The sequence below is a fragment of the Aegilops tauschii genome, chromosome 7 (assembly GCF_002575655.3).
Source record: "Aegilops tauschii subsp. strangulata cultivar AL8/78 chromosome 7, Aet v6.0, whole genome shotgun sequence".
Taxonomy (NCBI): domain Eukaryota; kingdom Viridiplantae; phylum Streptophyta; class Magnoliopsida; order Poales; family Poaceae; genus Aegilops; species Aegilops tauschii.
Window position 1 is genome coordinate 199,767,906 of NC_053041.3, and position 22,560 is coordinate 199,790,465.

Below are 22,560 nucleotides of genomic sequence, written 5' to 3' on the forward strand. Positions count from 1 at the left end.
ATGACTCTTGCATAAGGTTAAGAGATAAAAGTAAAAGATAGGCCCTTCGCAGAGGGAAGCAGAGGTTGCCATGCGCTTTCAGGGTTGGATGCACAAAATCTTAATGCGAAAGAACGTCACTTTATATTGCCACTCGTGATATGGACCTTTATTATACAGTCCGTCGCTTTTATTTCTTCCACATCACAAGATCGTATAAAGCTTATTTCCTCCACACTATTCAATCATACATATTTAGAGAGCAATTTTTATTGCTTGCACCGATGACAACTTACTTGAAGGATCTTACTCAATCCATAGGTAGGTATGGTGGACTCTCATGGCAAAACCGGGTTTAAGGGTATTTGGAAGCACAAGTAGTATCTCTACTTAGTGCAAAGAATTTGGCTAGCATGAGGGGGAAAGGCAAGCTCAACGTGTTGGGCGATCCATGACAATATATTTTATTTCAGATATAAAAAAACATAACCCATTACGTTGTCTTCCTTGTCCAAAATCAAGCTTTTATCAGGTCATATTTTAATGAGTGCTCACAATTACAAAAGATGTCCAAGATAGTATATTTATATGTGAAATCCCTCTTCCTTCAATATTCTTTCATGAATTGTTCAAGTGACCGATTCTACGTTTGCTAACTTTCAATAAGTTTACTACCTATACTTATTATGTGTAAAGTCATTACTCCCCATGTTATAAGCATATGAAATATATATAAATTCAGATTTATGACATTCAATTTATTCAACCATTTACTCATAGGATATACATGAAGCACATGAGTAAATGACAAACTACTCCAAAAGATATGAGTGAAGAACACTGAGTAGTCAAATAATTAACTAGCCATGGGAGGATTCTTTTTCACTCAATATTTCAAATCCAATGATTTTATTCAAACAGCAAGTAAAATTGAAAATACGCTCCAAGCAAAACACATATCATGTGATGAATAAAAATATAGTTCCGAGTAAGGTATACCGATAGTTTTGAAGACGAAAGAGGGGATGCCTTCCGGGGCATCCTCAAGCTTAGGTACTTGAGTCTTCCTTGAATATTACCTTGGGGTGCCTTGGTCATCCCCAAGATTAGGGTCTTTCCACTCCTTATTCTCCTCATATCGATATCTCACCCAAAACATGAAAACTTCAATCACACAAAACTTAACCAAACTTCGTGAGATAGGTTAGTATGATAAAGAGTAAACCATTCACTTTGTTACTGTTAAGGACAATTTTCATAATTGTTCTCACACAATGCCTACTGTACCATATCATTTCTATAATTTATATTGAGAAATATAAGTCATAGAAACTAGAAAACAAGCAAACTATGCAATGAAAACAGAATCTGTCAGAAACAGAACAGTCTGTAATGATCTGAACAATAACCGTTCTTCTGCTACTCCAAAAATTATGAAATAAATTGGTGGACCTGAGGAATTTGTCTATTAATCTTCTTCAAAAAGAATCAACTCAAAATCACTCTTCTGTAAAAAAATGACATCTATTCTCGTGAGTGCAAAGTTTCTGTTTTTACAGCAAGATCACATTAACTTTCACCCAAGTCTTCCCAAAGGTCTTACTTGGCACTTTATTGAAACAAAAGCTATAGAACATGATTACTACAGTCGCTTAATCATGTACACACACAAAAACAGTAAGGGTAAATATTGGGTTGTCTCCCAACAAGCGTTTTTCTTTAATGCCTTTTAGCTAGGCATGATGATTTCAATGATGCTCACATAATAGACAAGAATTGAAACACAAAGAGAGCATCTTGAAGAATATGACTAGCACATTTAAATCTAACCCACTTCCTATGCCTAGGGATTTTGTGAGCACACAACTTATGGGAACAAGAATCAACTAGCATAGGAAGGCAAAACAAGTATAACTTCAAAACTTTAAGCACATAGAGAGGAAACTTGATATTATTGCAACTCCTACAAGCATGTATTCCTCCCTCATAATAATTTTCAGTAGCATCATGGATAGCAACTTTGTTCTCATACTCAATTGGGACCTCTTCCGAAATAGTGGAATCATTACTAGCTAAGGTTGACACTCTTCCAAATCCACTTTCATAAATATCACACTAAGATTCAACACCCTCCAAAATAGTGGGATCACTAATTCCTAAAGTTGACACTCTTCCAAACCCACTTTCATAATAGTATTATTCATACTCCAAAAAATATAAGTGAAGTTCATGGAGCATTCTACAATTAATATAGACTAACCAATATCCAAGCTCAAAATGTATAAGTGAAGCACATGAAGCATTCTATAAAACCATACTCAAAAGATTTAAGTGAAGCACAAAGAGCATTTCTATAAGGTCATACTTGAAAGATTTAAGTGAAGCACATGAAGTATTCTATAAATCAATGAAGGGCTATCTCATGTTAGCATGGTTCTTAAAGAAAAAGAAAAACAAAAAGGACACAAATCATATGAACAAAACAAAAACCGAGGTATACCGATAATTATTGAAGAAGAAAGATGGGATGCCAACCAGGGCATCCCCAAGCTTAGATGCTTGAGTATCCTTTGAAATATTTAATTGGGGTGCCTTGGGAATCCCCAAGCTTGAACTTTTGCCTCTCTTTATTCTTCTCACATCGGTAGCTCCTCGTTCTTCGAACACTTCATCCACAAAAACTTAACAAAAACTTTGTGAGATCCGTTAGTATAACAAAGAAAATCACTACTATAAGTACTGTTACAAACCAATTCATATTTATTTTGCATTATAGCTACTGTAATATAACTTTTCCATGGCTTAATCCACTGATAGAAATCGATAGTTTCATCAAAACAAGCAAGCAATGCATCAAAAACAGAATCTGTCTTAAACAGGACAGTCTGTAGTAATCTGGAAGTTTAGTAAACTTCTCTAACTCCTAAAATTATGAAATAAATATGAAAATTTGAAAAATTTGTACAGAAGTAATGTGCAAAAAGTTTCAGACCCATTTGACTTTCCAGTAAAAACTGTAAATTCACGCACTACAGCCAAAGTTTCTGTTTTTGTTCTGCACATAGTAAACAAGCAATCTAATCATCCTAAAACCAAAGCTTGGCACATTATTTTTATAATATAATGGATATATACAAGGGGATAATTATTTACAGAGAAACTTCCATGAAAAATTCTACATTGTTTCCGTGAGCATGAACACAAGTGCTCAAGCTCGACCCTCACTTCTTCAATGCATAACTTTCCAATCAATTCTCTTTTTGAAAAACTTTTTAGGCATGAGAGGAAAGTAATAAAAAAATGTATTTTCTTTATTTTAAATTTTTTTTGTATGTTTCACCCACAACTAAACAGAAACAAAAGGAAAAAAACAAAATCTACTTAGTGAAGAAAGCAAACAAGCACACACGAGTATATCAACCCCACGCTATTGCTCCCCGGCAACGGCGCCAGAAAAGAGCTTGATAATCCCCAAGTGCAGGGAATCATCATAGCAATTTCCAAAGGTGGAAGTGATAAGTATGGATTGTCGAACCCACAAGGAGCTAAAGGTAAGATCAATATTCTCTCAAGCCCTATCTGCCACTGATACGACTCTACGTACACCGAACGTTTGCTTCCAACTAGAAACGAGAAATAAAACTACGTTGTGGGTATGAAGAGGATAACTTTGTATGATATCGGAGAGCTAAAATATAAAAGTAGGTGTTGTTATCATAAAGTTAGAATATATTACTAAATATTATACATAGCGAGTGTGGAATAATGGTGGATTGGTGTGCGGAATTGTCCTAGGCAATTGTTAACAAGACCGGTGATCACTATTGCAGTTTCATATGAGGGAGAGGCATAAGCTAACATACTTTCTCTACTTGGATCATATGCACTCATGATTGGAACTCTAGCAAGCATCCGCAACTACTAAAGATCATTAAGGTAAAACCCAACCATAGCATTAAAGCATCAAGTCCTCTTTATTCCCATACGCAACAATCCCTCTTACTCGGGTTTGTGCTTTAGTCACTCACCAACCCACTATAAGCGAATCATGAACGTATTGCAACACCCTACAGCGGGAATCCCTCACGCTTGCGCGACACGGAGGGCACCATAGGACAGCATCAAAGTAAAACATGCAACTCATACCAATCTAGATCATCAATCCACCCAAAGACAAAAGATATCTACTCAAAACATCATAGGATGGCAGCACATCATTGGATCATAATATGTGGCATAAAGCACCATGTTCAAGTAGGGATTACAGCGGGGTGTGGGAGAGTGGACCGCATAAAAGAGGTGAGGATGTGATGATTATGGTGATGTTGATGAAGACGATCACTGTGGCGATGATTCCCCTCCCGATGGCACTCCGGCGCCACCGGAAGAGAGGAGGAGAGGTTCTCCCCCTTGTGCTTCCTCCTCCATGGCCTCCGCCTTCTGGTCCTTGGCCTTCATGGTGATGATGGCCCCTTCGGGATACTCCTCCATGGCCACCGATGATGATGGCCCCCTCCGGCAGGGTGCCGGAGAGGGCCTAGATTGACTTCTCGTGGCTACAGAGGCTTGCGGCGGTGGAACTTCCGATCTAGGTTTCTTTCTGGAAGTTTGGGTATATATAGAAGAGTTTTGCGTTGATTTCACGTCAGGGGGGTCTTCGGGCTGTCCACGAGGCAGGGGGCGCGCCCCCCACCCTCGTGGGCAGCCCGGGACTCTTCTGTCCTACTTCCTGTACTCTGTGGGCTTCTTCTGGTCCAAAAATGATCTCCGTCAAGTGGCACGTCAATTGGACTCCGTTTAGTTTTCCTTTTCTGCGATACTCTAAAACAAGGAGAAAACAGAAACTGGCACTAGGCTCTAGGTTAATAGGTTAGTCCCAAAAATCATATAAAAGTGTATAATAAAGCCCATTAAACATCCAAGATAGATAATATAACAGCATGAATACTTCATCAATTATAGATACGTTGGAGACGTATCATGGGCCGGATGACCAAGAGTCATCGCGGCAAGCTCTACATCGACGACGCAGGCTGGGGCCCCGAGGCCGGCTCAATCGAGTACGGGTACCGGGTCCCCTTCGGCGGCATCCACGTTTTCATTGGCAAGATTGGCGAACCGGGCCCTGAGCCGGACATCTGCACCGACATCATCGAGACGGCTCAGCGTGCGAAATCTGCCTGGGTTAAGCCTGTCATGAAGAGTGCCTTCGTGGGAGTTATCTGCGGAGTGGAATCTGAGGATAGATTGGAATCTGGTGGTGAAACCGTCGTTTATTCCGGCGACGAGTCATCGACCGAAGAGACCGAGTCATTGTACCAGTTGCAAGATGGTCGGATTGGGGGCTGTTCCGACGGCGACAGTATTCCAGACCCCTTTGATCCGCCAAACCGGGTTGCAATCTTCATGGCTGGTACACAGCCAGCGCTCCACTCTTCGACCGCAGCGGCGATGATTTCCGGATCAGTACCAGCGACAGCGGCCGGGGCAGGAGGCCCCGTGCGACCGCCGGCTCAGGTTTTATCGGATTTATTTGACGCTTTGGCAGCACTGATGGCAGAAGTTAATCCGGCGAATCAAGATGAGCATAATGCGAAAATCGCGAAGGTGAAAGATCAGATAACCCAGGCCAAGGCCGACCTAGCAGCTGAGGATACTAGGATGGCTGCGGAACGGGCCGCATTCGATGAATAGGCTTACCGGCTTATGTTGGATCAGAGCGCGTCAAACGATGTCATGAGGAGAAGGTACCGATCTCACCTGCCGCCGGTTTATGAGGCCAAGAACCTCTTTAATACCCCAGGAGCAGGGACCAGTAACCCGCCAGTGGTTAACCGGGCGGAGGCACCTGGAATGGGGGCGCCGGTTCAGCCACGTCCGACTGATCTGCCTTGTTAGAACAACGTTTTGTCACAGCACGTCCCAACACCACCGGGTCATTACTCTAACCCGATGGATAACATTGTCGGTGTCGCTTCACGATTGGCGGCCCTCCCGATCGAAGGCGAGTCCCCAGTAGCGGTCGAGACGCGACGGGCTAGGGAGCTCCTTCAGACAGCTTTGACTCGGCAGTAGGCTTATTCATATAGTCGCGAAAGGATCCATTCTACTCCCCGCCCAAGCCAGAGTTACAGCGGGCATATCGATGAACCGGCTATATCAAGCAGCGCGCGAAACCGTAATCCGCCCCGTGGACATAACCCAGCGGGTGGCGGTGGTGATGCTCAGGATGTGGTGGATCGTGCTAGGGCACGTCGAGAGGCCGAGTTAGCGGCGCAGCATGAAGCTCGCCAATTTATTTCGGTTTGTCCAACCACATCGGTGGAACCAGGGGTTACTTCCAGCTCTTTGGGAGTGTCGTGTCTCGTCCCAGCACTGCACAATGTGCGCCTGCCCAAGGATTTCAAGGGCCCACGTAAAGTGTCGAATTACACCGCCGATTTATCCCCCGAGTCATGGGTTGAAAGCTATGAGATGGCAATGCAGATGATGGATGTGGACGATGCGGCGTGTGCTAAATAGTTCACCATGATGCTGGAGGGGACAGCCCGCACTTGGCTGAAGAACTTGCCGGCTAACTCCATTCGGTCATGGGCCGAATTAAGGGCCCGTTTTATCCAGAATTTCAAGGATACATGCAAGCAACCCATGTCAATTGTGGACTTAGCTGCCTGTGTCCAGGAGGAAGGAGAGTCAACAACCCGTTGGGTGCGCCGGGTTTGGAGATTTTGCATTCATCGGACCGCATCAACACTGATACAGCAGTTTTGACATTGGAAGGCAATTGCCGGTTTGCACCTCTGAAGTTGAAGTTGGGACGGCTCAAACGTCATTGTAATGACATGGGAACACTTATGGCAGCTCTGGTAAAATATGCCGACTCTGATAGTACCAAGGACCCCGAGTCTGACGATGACAAGATAGGGAAGGGAAAGAAGAGCGGCAACACCAAGGGGCAGCAGCATAACCCGGCGGGTCATGGAAACAATGGTAAGCGTAAGGCGGATAACAGTTTAGATTTTGTGGCTAATACCAACACGCAGGACAAAGGCCAGAGGCGTAAGGGTAAACCGCCCCAGCGTGGTGGAGGACCAAGTCCTAATCCGGAGCGCTTGTCTTATCTATTAAACCAGCCTTGCCCAAAGCACGGGACGCAGGACAAACCGTCCACGCACCTTTGGAAAGATTGTTATATCATGCAGGAGTTCAAAAATTCCGAATTTTTCGGTATGATCACGGACCGGGCGGCGGTTCAGGCCCTGGATCTCATGGGCCGGGTTACGGTGGAGGCAGTTCCGGTTCAGGTTTTCACGGTAATCAGAGCGGACATGGTAATCAAGGGCAATCAGGGCAATCAAGGTGGTTATAATCATCAGGGCAATCAACAGCAACAGCAGCAGTCGGGCTACCAGAGCAACCCGAAGCAGTTGAATAGTGGGTAGTATCATGTCTTCACCACAAGTCTATGCAAGCGCGATCAAAAACTTCATAAAAGGGCAGTGAATAATGTTGAACCAGCGGTGCCCCGTTACTTGCGCTGGTCTGAGCAGCCGATCGTGTGGAGTAGAGAGGATCATCCACCCCGGGTTGATAATCCGGGTCATCTGGCATTGGTGGTGGCGCCTCAGGTTGGAGGTTATAAGTTCACCAAGGTACTCATTTATGGAGGGAGTAGTATCAATATCCTTTATTATGAAACCTTCCGTCGCATGGGGTTAACAGATAAAAATCTTAAACCGTCCAACACGGTCTTCCATGGTGTAGTGCTTGGTAAATCGGCATATCCTGTCGGTAAGATAGCTCTGGAGGTGGCTTTTGGAGATGAGCATGATTCAAGGTCAGAGACATTGACTTTTGAAGTGGTGAAAATCAAGAGCCCGTATCATGCCCTGTTTGGACGGCCGGCTTATGCTATGTTCATGGCAAGGCCCTGTTATGTCTATCTGCAGCTCAAGATGCCGGGTCATAAGGGGACCATCACGGTTCATGGGAGCCGCAAGATCGCTTTCGAATGTGAAGAAGGTGATGCGGCTTATGGTGAGTCGTTTTGCGCAACAGAGGAGTTGAAGTTCTAGAAGGACAATGTTGATCCGACGGATATGACTTCTTTGAAAAAGCCAACTACAGAGCATGATCCGGCCTTGAAGTTTAAATCAGCTGATGAGACTAAGTTTGTCGATTTCGTTCCTGGCGATTCATCCAAGCAATTTAGCATCAGCGCTAACTTGGATCCGAAATAGGAAAGCGCGCTCCTCGAGTTCATCCGTGAGAATCGGGACATCTTTGAGTGGAAACCTTCTGACATGCCAGGTGTACCGAGAGAACTCGCTGAGCACACTCTCAATGTCGATCCCAAGTATAAACCGGTCAAGCAGTTTCTTCGCCGGTTCAATGAAGAAAGACGCAAGGCTATTGGTGAGGAGGTAGCCAGGCTCTTGGCGGCTGGGTTCATCGTTGAAGTATTTCATCCTGAATGGTTGGCTAATCCGGTGCTGGTACTTAAGAAGAACGGCACTTGGCGTATGTGTGTGGACTACACAGATCTCAACAAGGCCTATCCAGCAGACCCTTTTGCTCTCCCTCGTATTGATCAAATCATTGATGCTATGGCGGGTTGTGAGCGTTTGAGCTTTTTGGATGCGTATTCTGGTTACCATCAGATCAAAATGGCAGTTAAGGACCAGGAGAAGACAGTGTTTATAACTCCTTTTGGAGCCTTCTGCTATGTATCTATGCCTTTTGAGCTTAAGAGTGCCCAGGCGACTTATCAGCGTTGTGTGCAGAATTGTCTTCATGATCAGATCATCCGCAATGTTCATGCTTATGTGGATGATATTGTGGTGAAATCCAGGAAGAAGGAGACATTGATAGATGACTTGAAGGAGACCTTTGATAACCTCCGGGTTTATAAAATGATGCTTAATCCGGCCAAGTGTGTTTTCGGTGTACCGGCAGGCAAACTCTTGGGCTTTCTGGTGTCTAACAGGGGCATTGAAGCTAATCCGGAGAAAATCAAGGCTATAACTTCGTTGGCTAAACCGAAGTGTATCAATGATGTTCAACGCCTGGCAGGCCGGATTACCGCCTTGAGCCGGTTTATCAGTCGCCTTGGTGAGAAGGCCATCCCTTTATATCAGATGCTGAAGAAAACGGATGACTTCGTCTGGAGTGACGCCGCCAATGAAGCATTTGAAGACTTAAAGCGGCAACTGGCTAATCCGCCGGTTCTTCCTGCTCCTGTTGATAAAGAGCCATTGTTGCTATATGTGGCCGCTAATGCCGGGGCGGTTAGCGTGGCTATTGTGGTGGAGCGCAAGGAGGCCGAAAGGAGTATCCAGTTCAACGGCCGGTTTATTATATCAGTGAGGTACTTATTGAGTCCAAGCAAAGGTACCCACATTGGCAGAAGCTGGTGTATGGAGTTTTTATGGCAAGTCGGAAGCTTAAGCAATATTTCCAAGGTCATCCCATCACTGTGGTCAGCTCTGCTCCTTTGGGGGATATAATTCAAAACAGGGAAGCAACTGGCTGGATTGCTAAGTTGGCTATTGAGCTTGGGCCTCATGGGTTAAAATATATGCCCCGGACGGCGATCAAATCTCAGGCACTTGTGGATTTCATCAATGACTGGACAGAATTACAGGCGCCAGAAGAGAAGCTGGATCATACTTATTGGACTATTCATTTTGATGGGTCCAGGCAATTGGAGGGCTCGAGTCGTATTAACTTCCCCACGAGGTGATAAGTTTTGTTATGTTCTGCGTTTAATGTTCCCTTGCACTAACAATGCAGCTGAATATGAGGCTTTACTCCATGGTCTTCGGATGGCTAAAGAGATGAATCTAAGCCGCGTTAAGTGCTTCAGTGACTCGGACCTGGTGGCTCAACAAGTATCTGGTACTTGGGATTCCAAGGACCCACTCATGGCAGCATATCGTCGAGAGGTGGATATTGTTGCAGGTCACTTCAAAGGTTATCAGGTCGATCATATGGACCGGCGAAAGAATGAAGCGGCGGACGCTTCAAGCCGCTTGGGTTCCCAACGTAAACCAGTTCCACCCAATGTCTTCCTAGATGTGCTGCATAATCCGTCCGTCAAGCTCCCTGGCGAAGAGGATTTGGCTGTTCCTGATCCGGAGGCTCAGTTGGTGGCGGCTCTTCATGTTATCCCGGATTGGACGGTTCCATATTTGGCGTATATGAACCGGGGCGAGTTACCAGAGGATGAAACTTCGGCCAGGCAGATAATCCGGCGGTCCAAGTCCATGACTATTATCAGTGGAGAGTTACATCATTGCAGTGTGACAGGGGTGTTTCAGCGTTGTGTATCTCCTGAAGAAGGCCTTGAAATTTTGCGTGAGATCCACGAAGGAGATTGTGGTCACCACACTAGTTCAAAATCTCTGGTAGCTAAGGCATTTCGTCACGGTTTCTATTGGCTGACGGCTCATGCTAATGCTGAGGATTTGGTCAAAAGGTGTGATGGATGTCAAAAATTCTCACGACGCACTCATGTACCGGCTCAAGAGTTGAGGATGATTCCAATCACTTGGCCGTTTGCGACTTGGGGGCTAGATATGGTTGGGCCCTTTAAGAGATCCAAGGACAAGAAGACCCACCTTCTGGTGGCGGTTGATAAGTTCACTAAGTGGGTGGAGGCAGAACCAGTCAGTAAGTGTGATGCAGCTACGACAGTTCAATTCATCAAAAAGGTGATTTTCCGGTTTGGCTTTCCACATAGCATTATAACCGATAATGGTACCAATCTGTCCAAAGGTGCTATGAAGGAGTTCTGTCAACGTGAGCACATCTGGCTTGACGTATCATCAGTGGCTCACCCCCAGTCTAATGGTCAAGCAGAGAGAGCCAATCAAGAGATCTTGAGAGGCATCAAGCCCCGGCTTATGGTTCCTTTGCAACGGACGCGGGGTTGTTGGGTGGAAGAGTTACCTTCTGTATTATGAAGCATCAATACCACGCCCAACAGATCCATGGGTTACACACCTTTTTTCATGGTTTATGGAGCGGAGGAGGTTCCCCCTAGCGACATCCGTCATGACTCGCCTCATGTGGCGGCGTATGTTGAAGCTGACAATGAGAAGGCACGACAGGAAGCACTTGACCTGTTGGACGAGGAGCGTGACATTGCAGCAGCCCGGTCGGCGATTTATTAGCAAGATCTGCGTCGTTATCACAGCCGCCGGGTTAGAACCAGAACTTTTCAAGAAGGCGATCTGGTGCTCCGACTCATCCAGGATCAGACAGATATGCACAAGTTATCCCCGCCTTGGGAAGGACCCTTTGTGGTCAGCAAGAATCTGCATAACGGGTCATACTATCTTATAGATGTTCGAGAGCGCAAAGACTCACGTAAATCGGAGGAGGAGACCCACCGGCCGTGGAATATCGCTCATCTTCGGCCTTACTACACCTGAGCCATAGGCTCTTCTTATGTACATAGTTATGACAATGTATATATTATGATCAATATAATAAACCAGAACCTCAGCTAAAGCGGGGTATCTGTTGTTTTTCTTATATCATGTGTGGTTACATGGGGGCTTCTGTTCATAAAGTGGCGTCCGGTTTACACCTTGATTCATCTTATAAAGCTTTATATAAAAATCACTTGGGGGCTTGGTTGTATTTGAACCATAGCTACACCTCTTGATCGGCGCAAAGCCACCAGAAAGATCACTTGGGGGCTTGGTCGTATTCGAACCATAGTCACACCTCTTGATCGGCTCAAAGCCAAATTAATTCGGGGCCAAAGAGAGTGTTGCAAAAGAACAACTCAAACGTAGGCACCCACTGAGCATAGCTCAAAATATTGCTTGGGAATTCTTTGCTATCGCAATGAACAAAGAATCTACACTTGTAATAGGCTATCAAGCCATGGCTTGGAAGCCTAGTGTATACACCTAAAACCCCGGGTTAGCCTGCCTTTTTAAGTAAGTCACTCCATCCAGGTAAACCTGGTATGACCCGCCGAACTTCGACAAGTCAATCTGATAAGACCCTGAACTTGTCAAAGTTAAAATGACGATTGGTTAAGGATTGAGGACCATCTTAAAAGGCTTTGTGAAATGGTTTAACTCGGTGGCCTGGCAGCCCATGAAAAGCCTCGAATTTGGGGCCTGGCAGCCTGTGAAAAGCCTCGACTACAAGTTTTTTTCATATGCTTTTATTTGCCAAGTTTTTTCTCTTTTGATGACATTTATAATGTTCTGATAAACCGGCGTTCATTAAACCCGGCTTGACTTTCAACTACAAGTTGTCAGTATCTGATCAGTCATAATCCGGAGATTATTAACCCGGTCTGGTTTTGATTATAAGTCGCCAGAATTGAATATGAATAAACCGGTGTTTATCATAACCCGGAACAGTTTTATCATAAACCAGCACAATATGACAGGAGGTATTATTGCTCCAGATTAGGGTTATCACCCTCATTACAACAGTTGGTCAGCCAACATTATGACTCAAGGTCACAGGTATCAATTATTTTCATATTTGATTATCTTTTCACAAGCTGGTTATAAACCCTGGCTATATATATATCTGGGCATCATGACCCGTCCGGCGGTAAACCGCCAGGACACTATCAACTTCTTGTGTGCAGGAATAGCTTGAGTAAATCGCTACGGATTATGAACATCATATGTCTTAAGCATGGCGGATTAACAAGTGTTAGGCACAAATAAACATGCACGATGGCATAGCAGACCAAGTGTTTTAACTAGCCTATTACAAGGCGTTTCAGTGCCCAAGAGGATAATTGTTTCTCGACAAGCATTGCAGCACGTGGAAGGCTAAACTGGCCTCCGGATCATGATTCCTCACCAGCTTGATTTGACGGTTGCGGACCACCATGCACCGGTTCATCATCCTCCTCTCTACCCAGTGGCTGGAAGTCAATGGTTGCCCAGTCGATCCCAGTTAGGGCTTGGAATACAGCTTCATCGCTTATAAGGGTGGACGGTTCAATATCAGGGGCATAGGTGTGCTTACGGATTGGCGGGATAAGATTTTGCGCTTCAGGGGTTGGTGCAGCAACCCATTTGTTTTTGTCGTCATAACTCGCCTGGTAATATGAGAGATCGGCCTCTTCGGCCAGTTGACAAGCCAGTGGACGTACTTCCCGGTTTATGGCTCGGAGGTCATCATTGCCAAATTCTGATCCATCTTCTTTTAAGCATGGATAGCCTTTAGCTACTTCTACCGGATCAAGGTCAGGCACCCATGCTTTTGCCCGGGTTAGTGCGGTCAGAGCACCCGCCCTTGCAGTAGACCTCTTTAGCTCTTCTACCCGGGCAGGCAGCATAGACAACCTTTCTAAGGTTTCCTTGATTAAAGTGGGGGAAGGCTTGTTATGTGAAGCAGTATAGATGATCCATTGCGCGCCGGTATATAACTGCTCTATAAGAGTATAGGCAGCCTTCAGCTTCTTCTGTACGTCAGAGCCCAGATGACTAATGCGAGTCCCTGCATAATTACAAGCATCAGTAAACCGGCTTCGTATGGGATGATATGTTGAAAATGTGAAGCAAGGATGTTTACCAAACACAGCAGCCGTCATGGCATGTATCTGCTGCTTTACGCCAGTCGGCGCATCTACTACCGGTTTAAGAGCTGTTTCTGCGTCCTCGGCTCTTTTTTGCAAAGCGGATTTTTCTGTCTCCCAATCCGCCCGCTCCTTGTTGAAACTCTCCTTCAGTTTTTCCATAGCGGCTAAAGCGTTGGTCAGCTCATCCTTGGCCTTGGAGGTTTCGGCTTGCTGGGACTTGATGTTTTCTTGCAGATCTGCGGTTTGAGTTTCCTTTTTGCTCAGCTCAGCCTTTAAACGACAGACATATCATGAGTTGACGATGTGTATTTGAAGTACCAAGTACATAACAAGTTATGCACCTGATACTTGGGGGCTAATGCATATTTGCTTGTTCTCGAAAATTTCTACAAGTCCCAAGCACAATACAAGTATTACACTTGGCACTTGGGGGCTAATGTGTGTTTGCTCAAAGTACTGATATGGGAATTCTTCTACAGTCCCAGTTCATCTTTATAAAGTTAAGCCGGCCCGTGGGGGCTACATCAGTGAAAGATACAGTATTGCAATTTTAAAGGACCGGTTCATCTTAAAAAGATAGCCCGGTCCCTGAAGGCTAAGCATGCAAAGTTAAGTTATTACTAAGTCCCGCTTTAGATTGATATCATAAACCGTCACTTGGGGGCTACTAGAGTTGATATTTGGAATTAAAAAGAGAAACAGTTATGCAGAGTTGAGCATTGGTTACCTCGTATCGCTCTTTCATCAAGTTTACCAAACCGGCTTCATAGTTGCAGCTGGTGTACAGACGTTTCAAGAAGCCAGAGTGAATGTCTTGGGCATTAAGATGGGAATAGCTTGACAAATCGGTGTTCCATTTGCCTTTGCCCATAGCAGAAAGCTCATCTTTGGCCCTATGTTTGGATAAGGCGACCGGGTTGCCAGGAGCGGTGTGGCTGACGCCGGTAATCATAATGTCATCTTCTGTAACATCGGCGGCCGTCATTTGAATGGACGGTTTATCAGCATTCTTGGTTGGACTAGCCGGTTTATCATCCGTGCGAGCCGGACTAGTCGGTTGGTCAGTGTGACCGGTGGTGTCAACTTCTACTTGTTCCATGACGAAGTCATAATCTTGTGGTGGCGGATCATCAAGCTGAGCGTCCGTATTGGTCTCTACTGGATCTGGGGTTTTCTCCGGTTCAATAACCACATTTTCGTTTGACGGTTTTTTTAACCGAGCCTTCTTGCTGGGTCTTGGCTTGGCACTGCAAAGAATAAACATAAAGATCAATACGCCAGGTGAACATAAGTATTAAGAACAAATTTAAGGCATAGCTTACCCAGGAACTGTCTTGAGGGCTGGAAGTTGTGTGGCTGTTGACTCGCCAGAAGATGAGTGAGGTGTTCCCTGATAATTCGAATCAGACGGATTAAGAGGCTGTCGAAAACAACCCGCCTTGGGGCAAGAAGTGTCAAGAGTATAAGAGACCTCTGATCGGCGTTTCCGAACCGGAGTGTTCGGTAAACCGGCGGAGGTAACTACCTGGCCGCTGTGCCGGGTTGTGCGCCGAGCTTCGTGTTGCTGCGTCTTCAAAAGAAAGTTTGGGTCCAAGTAAGCAAGGGGTGAGAAAATTTTATTTTCCGGTTTGCTCGACGGATTTACGGTGTTGGCAGAGGATCAGAACCGGAGGAAAGGATAATTACCTCAACGTCATCAGCTTGGCTGCCTTCGGCATCGTCCTGATAAGGGTCATTGTCAATGAGATGTATGAAAAATGAACCAAGAGAGTCAAGTTCTACCTCTGAGTCCTGATTAGCCAAATCGGCATCAGCATTTGGCTCTAAAGACGCAGTGGTCCTCTTCTTGGCAGGTTTTTTAACAACCTTGGTCTTCTAGCGAAGTGGCTTTGCCGGTTTATCTTGTGGTTTGGCCGGTTTATCCTGTGGTATTTTCTTCCAGAACGGATCATCACCCTGTCAAAGATGTACAAAATTTTGAGAGAATATTTGAAAGAAGCAAGTTAAAGAGAAAAAAGGTTATATGATCCTTACAGTTGGCGGTTTGTTGGAAACACAGAAAGGACTTAATCCGGTCTGGCTACAGACAGCCTCCGGTTCATTCAGTATCTTTTTCACAGCCTCAGTAACTTCAGCGCCTGTAAGCTGAATATCAATGTGTCGCTGAGGGTCCTTCAAACTCCCGGTGTATTCACACATTAAACCGGGGCGTCGGCTTAAGGGCAATATGCTCCAAGTTATCCAACAACGAGCAAAATCAACACCTGTTAAACCGTTCGCCATAAAGGCTCTAAGCTTTGACGGTTGTGGAGCATAGTTGGACCTTTCCTTTGCAGTTAATCTCTGAGGAAAGGGATTTGTATTGCTAAGACGGTGAGGGCGGTAACCCGGCAAAGGATTTTCATCAGTTGGAGATGTGTCTTTGCAATAAAACCACGTCTGGTTCCACTCCTTGGGGTGACTGTGCAGCTTGGCGTGAGGGAAGCTGACATCCTTCCTCTTTTGAACTGCCATTCCGCCGAGCTCAGTATTGGGTCCATCTGTGAACTCCGTGCGACGGTTTAAATGGAAAAAAATCCCTAAACAATTCAAATGTGGGCTCCTCTTGAAGATAAGCTTCACAAAAGACTTGGAAATGGCAGATGTTGGACACATAGTTTGGGCCGATGTCCTGAGGGTGGAGCTGAAAACTGGCAAGCACATCTCGGAAAAACTTTGAACCGAGAGGACTAAAGCCTCGACCCAGATGGTCAACGAAAACAACTACTTCTCCGTCCTTGGGTTTAGGTGGATTTTCTGGACCGGGGGCCCTCCAGTGGATGATCTCTTTCTTGGCTAAAGCGCCAGTTGCGACACATCTGTCTAATTGATCTTCGGTGACCCGGGAAGGAACCCAGTTGCATTCATAGACTTGTTTGGCCATTTCGATGGAAGCTGAAACATAGTTATTGCCGGTTTAAGATTTATAATGAACAAGTATAAAGCGATGCAAGTTGAAGCACAGGTGTACGCATATTGTTAAACTGGAATATGACATTACTAAACTGGAGTCTGATATTGCTAAGCCGGAATCTTACGATGGAGAAGGTGCAAAGATAAACGAATCAGCGGTTTAAGAGGGGACTAATGGTACCTACCGGATTATCATTTTTTCAAAGCTAAACTGCCTAAATTGGTATGAAAGGTACATATCTAAAGTACCTAAGTGAAGGAAAAACAATTTTTGCAGATTGATGTGATAATTTCAGATCTGCGGTGTGACAGAAAACTAGAAAATATTCAGACCTAATTTCAAGTGCTTGAACAGTTCATCAAGTTCAGATGAGTTTTTATATAAAGGAGATGCTCCAATAAGGAAAAAGGGGATTATGGCTACGGCCGCACAAGAAGTAACAGCTCCAAACTAGCCGTTTGTGCTACTAAGAAGAACAGGGAAGAACAGCGCCGGAGCTTCAATAAACTCTGATGAACACTGAAACCCTAATGGTGGATCTAGAGCGAGGAAAAGAGGAACTTACTGATGCTGAGGGAACAGCGGAGAAGCGCCACGTTTCTCTGGTGCGGTCAGGTTGATGAAGCGGCCGTCGTTGGGGCGGAAGCGAATGTCGACGGCGGCGGCAGAGCTCCAATGGTCGGCCATTGCGAGGAAGAGGACGATGTTAAGGGGCACAAAGGGGAAAAGGGAAAAGGGCCCCTCGGCCTTATTTATAAGGTGAATGGATAAGTGGCAGGCGCGAGAATCGAGGAGCCCAAAAAATGGGATATATGACAGCTCTGTCACCTCGATTGTCGGAGGCTCATTAATGAAGGTGAGTTATATGCAATTTCTAAACAGATGACGTCATGGCGGTTTATCATGATCTTGGAAGATGACGTCATGGCGGTTTACAAGATTTATGCGAAGGTACTGAAGAAGAAATTTTCTTAAGTATTGAAGATTGACATGAACCAGTTCAAATCAATCTGGGGCCTAATGTTGGGGATATTACTACTGGGCGTAAACCGGCCAGGAGAGGCCGGGTTATCCCCATAATGGATTATTATATCTGAAGCCCATGAAGATCAAGATGGAGGCGCTTTATGAAGGCCCAGGGCCCAAGGTCGTTTAAAGGTCTGTAGATGTAAATCGACATTGATATGTAAACTTGTGGTGTAAGATGGAAAGAGCAGAGACCGAGCCGGACACGTTTATGAGCCGGCCTCGGAATCCTGTAAACTGGCGGGCGTCAACCCATGTATATAAGGGGATGACCCGGCGGCGGTTTAGGGACAACAGACAACAACTCGAGACCCAGGCAAAGCGTATTCGCTCCCTGGTCATCGAAACCCTAGCAATCCCACAACAACTGGATCGTAGGCTTTTACCTTCACCGCAAGGGGCCGAACCAGTATAAACTCTCTACATCCCTTGTCCGCTTTAACCCCTTTAAGCTAACCCATTGCGATGGCTCCACGACTAAGTCCTTTCTCTAGGACATCTGCCGTGACAAAACCACGACAGCAAGTATTTCATTTTTCTTAAGAGGATGATCAGGCAAAGCATTAAGTAATTGGCAAAACCTCCCGCAAGATTGTGGGAGACTCTCTTCTTTAATTTGCACAAAGTTAAATATTTCCTGTAAAGCAGCTTGTTTCTTATGAGCAGGAAAATATTTTTCAGAGAAGTGATAAATCATATCCTGGGGACTACGCACACAACCAGGAGCAAGAGTATTGTACCAAGCTTTAGCATCACCCTTTCATGAGAACGGAAATAATTTGAGAATATAGTAATAGCGAGTTTTCTCATCATGAGTAAAAAGGGTGGCTATGTCATTCAACTTAGTGAGATGTGCCACAACAGTTTCAGTTTCATAACCATGGAAAGGATCAGATTCAACCAAAGTAATTAACTCTGGGTCGGCAGAGAATTCATAATCCTTATCATCAATAAGATAGGTGAGGTGGCAAACTTAGGATCATATTGTATTCTAGCATTCAGAGATTTTTCTTTATACTTGCATAATAATTTCTCTAGATCATCTCTATCCTTACAAGCAAGAATATCTCTAGTTGTCTCCTCATTATAACACAACCTTCCGGTACCTTAGGCATTTCATATCTAGGAGGGCTAGTTCTAGTAGGTGTTTTATTATTTTCAGTTTCAAGCTCATCATCAGTTTCAACAACATCATGTTGTCTTACTCTAGAAATTTGTTCATCAAGAAATTCACCTAATGGCACATCATCATCATCAAGCAAGGTACTAGCATCATCATAAGTATCATTCATAGCAGAGGTGGCATCATCAATAACTTGCGACATATCAGGATTAATAGCATGTGGTGGTGTTGCAAGTTTACTTATAACAGAAGGTGAATCTAAAGTAGAGCTAGATGGCAGTTCCTTACCTCCCCTCGTCTTAGAGGGATAAATCTTAGTATTAGCATCCTTCAGATTCTTCATAGTGATAAATTGATAATAATCCCAAGTGACTCAACAAATAAAGCTATGCTCCCCGTCAATGGCGCCAAAAAAAGGTCTTGATAACCCACAAGTATAGGAGATCGCAACAGTTTTCGAGGGTAGAGTATTCAACCCAAATTTATAGATTCGACACAACGGGAGCCAAAGAATATTTGCAAGTATTAGCAGCTGAGTTGTCAATTCAACCACACCTAGAGATTAATTATCTGCAGCAAAGTGATCAGTAGCAAAGTAGTATGATAATTTTGATAGTAGTAGTAGCAGCAATAGTAACAGTAACAGTGATAGCAGTAATTTTGTAGCAAGTGCAATAGTAACGATAGCAGTAGTAACTTAGCAAGAACAATACAAGATAAATTCGTAGGCATTGGATCGGTAATTTGTTGGATGATATTCATCATGTGACAGTCATAACCTAGGGCCATACGGCACAAGCTACAGTTCATAAATATAATGTAGGCATGTATTCTGTAAATAGTCATACGTGCTTATGGAAAGAACTTGCATGACATCTTTTGTCCTACCCTCCCGTGCCAGCGGGGTCCAATTGGAAACTAAGGGATATTAAGGCCTCCTTTTAATAGAGAACCGGAACAAAGCATTAACAGTTTAACACACTGTGAATACATGAACTCCTCAAACTACGGTCATCACCGGGAGTGGTCTCGACTATTGTCACTCCGGGGTTGCCGGATCATAACACGTAGTAGGTGACTATAACTTGCAAGATCGGATCTAGAACATAGATATAATGGTGATAACATAAACGGTTCAGATCTGAAATCATGGCACCCGGGCCCAAAGTGCCAAGCATTCAGCATGGCAAAGTCATACCAACATCAATCTCAGGACATAGTGGATACTAGGGATCAAGCCCGAACAAAACTAACTAGATTACATGATGAATCTCATCCAACTCCTCACCGACCAGCGAGCCTACGAAGGAATTACTCACTCCCGGTGGGGAGCATCATGGAATTGGCGATGGAGAAGGGTTGGTGATGACGAAGAACGAAGATCCCCCTCTCCGGAGCCCCAAACGGACTCCAGATCTGGCCTCCCGATGAAGAACAGGAGGTGATGGCAGCTACGTCTCGTGGATCACGACAATTCATTCTCCCTGATTTTTTTCTGGAAAAATAGGATTTTATAGCGTCGGTTTCAGGATCCGCGGGGCCACCAGGTGGGGACAACCCACCTAGGCGCACCTGGGGGGGCAGGCGCGCCCTTATGGGTTGTGCCCACCCAGGTGCCCCCCTCAGGTGACTCTTGGCTCCAGAAATTCTCTTTATTGGTATAAAAAATCCTCGTAAAGTTTCGTTCCATTCCGAGAACTTTTATTTCTGCACAAAAACAACACCATGGTAGTTCTGCTGAAAACAGTGTCGGTCCGGGGTTAGTTTCATTCAAATCATGCAAATTAGAGTCCAAAACAAGAGGAAAAGTGTTAGGAAAAGTAGATACGTTGGAGCGTATTAGATGGCCGCAATGGCGTGGGGCGCCGGTGCCGCGAAGTGCACGACGAACAGGTCGTGCAGCTCCTCCCAGGAGGCCACCGAAAATTCTGGTAGGCTGAGCAGCCAGGCGCGTGGCACATCCGTTAGAGCCATAGGGAGCCAATTCGCCATGACCTTGTCGTCGCCGCCTGCCGCCCAACTGGCCGCCGCATACACCCGGAGGAACTCCACAGGGTCTGACGCGTCGTCGTACCGCAGTGGCAACTCCGGCCTGAACTTCAGCGGCCACTACACCTGTCGCAAGGCATGGGAGAAAGCTCGAAGGCCCGCGATGCCCCCGAAGGCGCCTGGCGGCCAGGCGGGTGGAGCAGCGCCTGCCATGGAAATCGCACGGCGCGGGCGGGGCACGACTGATGGAGAAGCGGATCTTTGACACGCCCCTACCTGGCGTGCCAAATGTCGTATTCAGGGCTCCGCAGACCCAAGAAAGGTTCAAACTCTGGGGTGTGTGCGAAGAACTCAACCTCTCCGGCTAACCGATGCGTCACCCTAGAGCCTAGCTCGAGGAACAAGGAAGAAGATGGACACGTCAGTTTACCCAGGTTCGGGCCACATTGTGGTGTAAGACCCTACTGCTTTGTGGTGAATTAGCCTCACGAGGAGCTGAGAATGAACTAGTACAAGGGAAGAACAACCTCGCGAGGTCGGTTCAAGTGTGAGGTGGTGAGGTGTGGATCGGATCCCTTTCCATGGTAGTGGCTAACCTATATTTATAGTGGCCTCAGTCCTCTTCCCCCCAAACGAAGGTGGGAAGGGATCCCACATTAGCCAATTCGAAAGGGGACAAGTAGTACATCTTATCTACACGAAAGGTGGTCTTCTCCTGCAAAGCTTCTGGTTGTGACACTGCGGTGGGCTCGACGATGACACCCGTCCTGGCGGTCTTGGTCTTGTTGCATGAGAATGGAAACCTTTGGCTGATGTCGGCATCCTGGGAACGGGGGTACCCAGACTTGCCTGCCTGCAGCCCATGGCGTGGCTCCTTCAATGGCCCGGTACGGCCCAGCTTCAACAACAACGCAAGACCCTCGCGAGGGGCCAAGCCTCGTGAGGCGGACGACAACAAGACCTCCCTGGGGGCGGCCTCCCCAGGATGGCTCCCGAGGGGTGGAGATATCTATGCAAGCTGCACCTCGCGAGGTTCATATGATGTGAGCCGTGACGACGACCAAGGCCAGGCGGGCGCAGTGTACCAGTTTCCTCTTTGTTGCTAAGGAGGCAAGCGCAGGTGCGGAGTCCCAAGGAATCAAGCAAAGGTTTCCATTCCGGTGCAACAAGACCAAGACCGGCAGGATGGAGGTCATCGCGGAGCCCATCGGGCGTCACCACTAGATGCTTTTGCAGGCGAAGACTACTTTTGTCAGGATAGCTTGTACTAGTTGTCCCCCTTCAAATTTGGCCATTGTGGAATCCCTTCCCGCCTACATTTGGGAAGAGGGCCAAGGCCACTATAAATAGGACTTAGCCACCACCATAGGAGGGACAGTTCATTCAGACCATCCTCACACCCACCAGCTCATCGAGCACAAGAACGCCTCACCTCTTGAGGCTGTTCCTCCACTGTACTAGTTCATCCTCAACCCCTGAAGGCAATCCACCAAAAAGCTGGAGTAGGGTATTACACCGCAAGGTGGCCTGAACCAGGATAAACTGTTGTGTCCCTTGTCCGTTGGGTTCATCGAGCTAGGCCGTGGAATCGTTGAGCAGGCAGACTGGGGAGGAGGAGTTCTTCGCACGCACCCCAGAGTTCGAACCTCTCAAGGGTCTGCGGAACCCCAAATCCGACATTTAGCGAGCTAGGTAGGGGTGCGTCGGAGCCTCTCTTCTTCCAGTCGGCCCACCATCGCCTTGCAGTTCCAGTGGCTGACGATCCGAGGGCTCATGCCAAGCACTGGGCTGCTTGGCCCGCCCGGGCAGTGCCGTCCGCCCAAGAAGATCTCCACTCCGCGCTCCAGGCGGCCCGCAAACCGCCCAACACCGCCGGATGCGGGCGGCGCGGGCCGGCGCCGTCCGTCCTCGCACCGCGGTGCA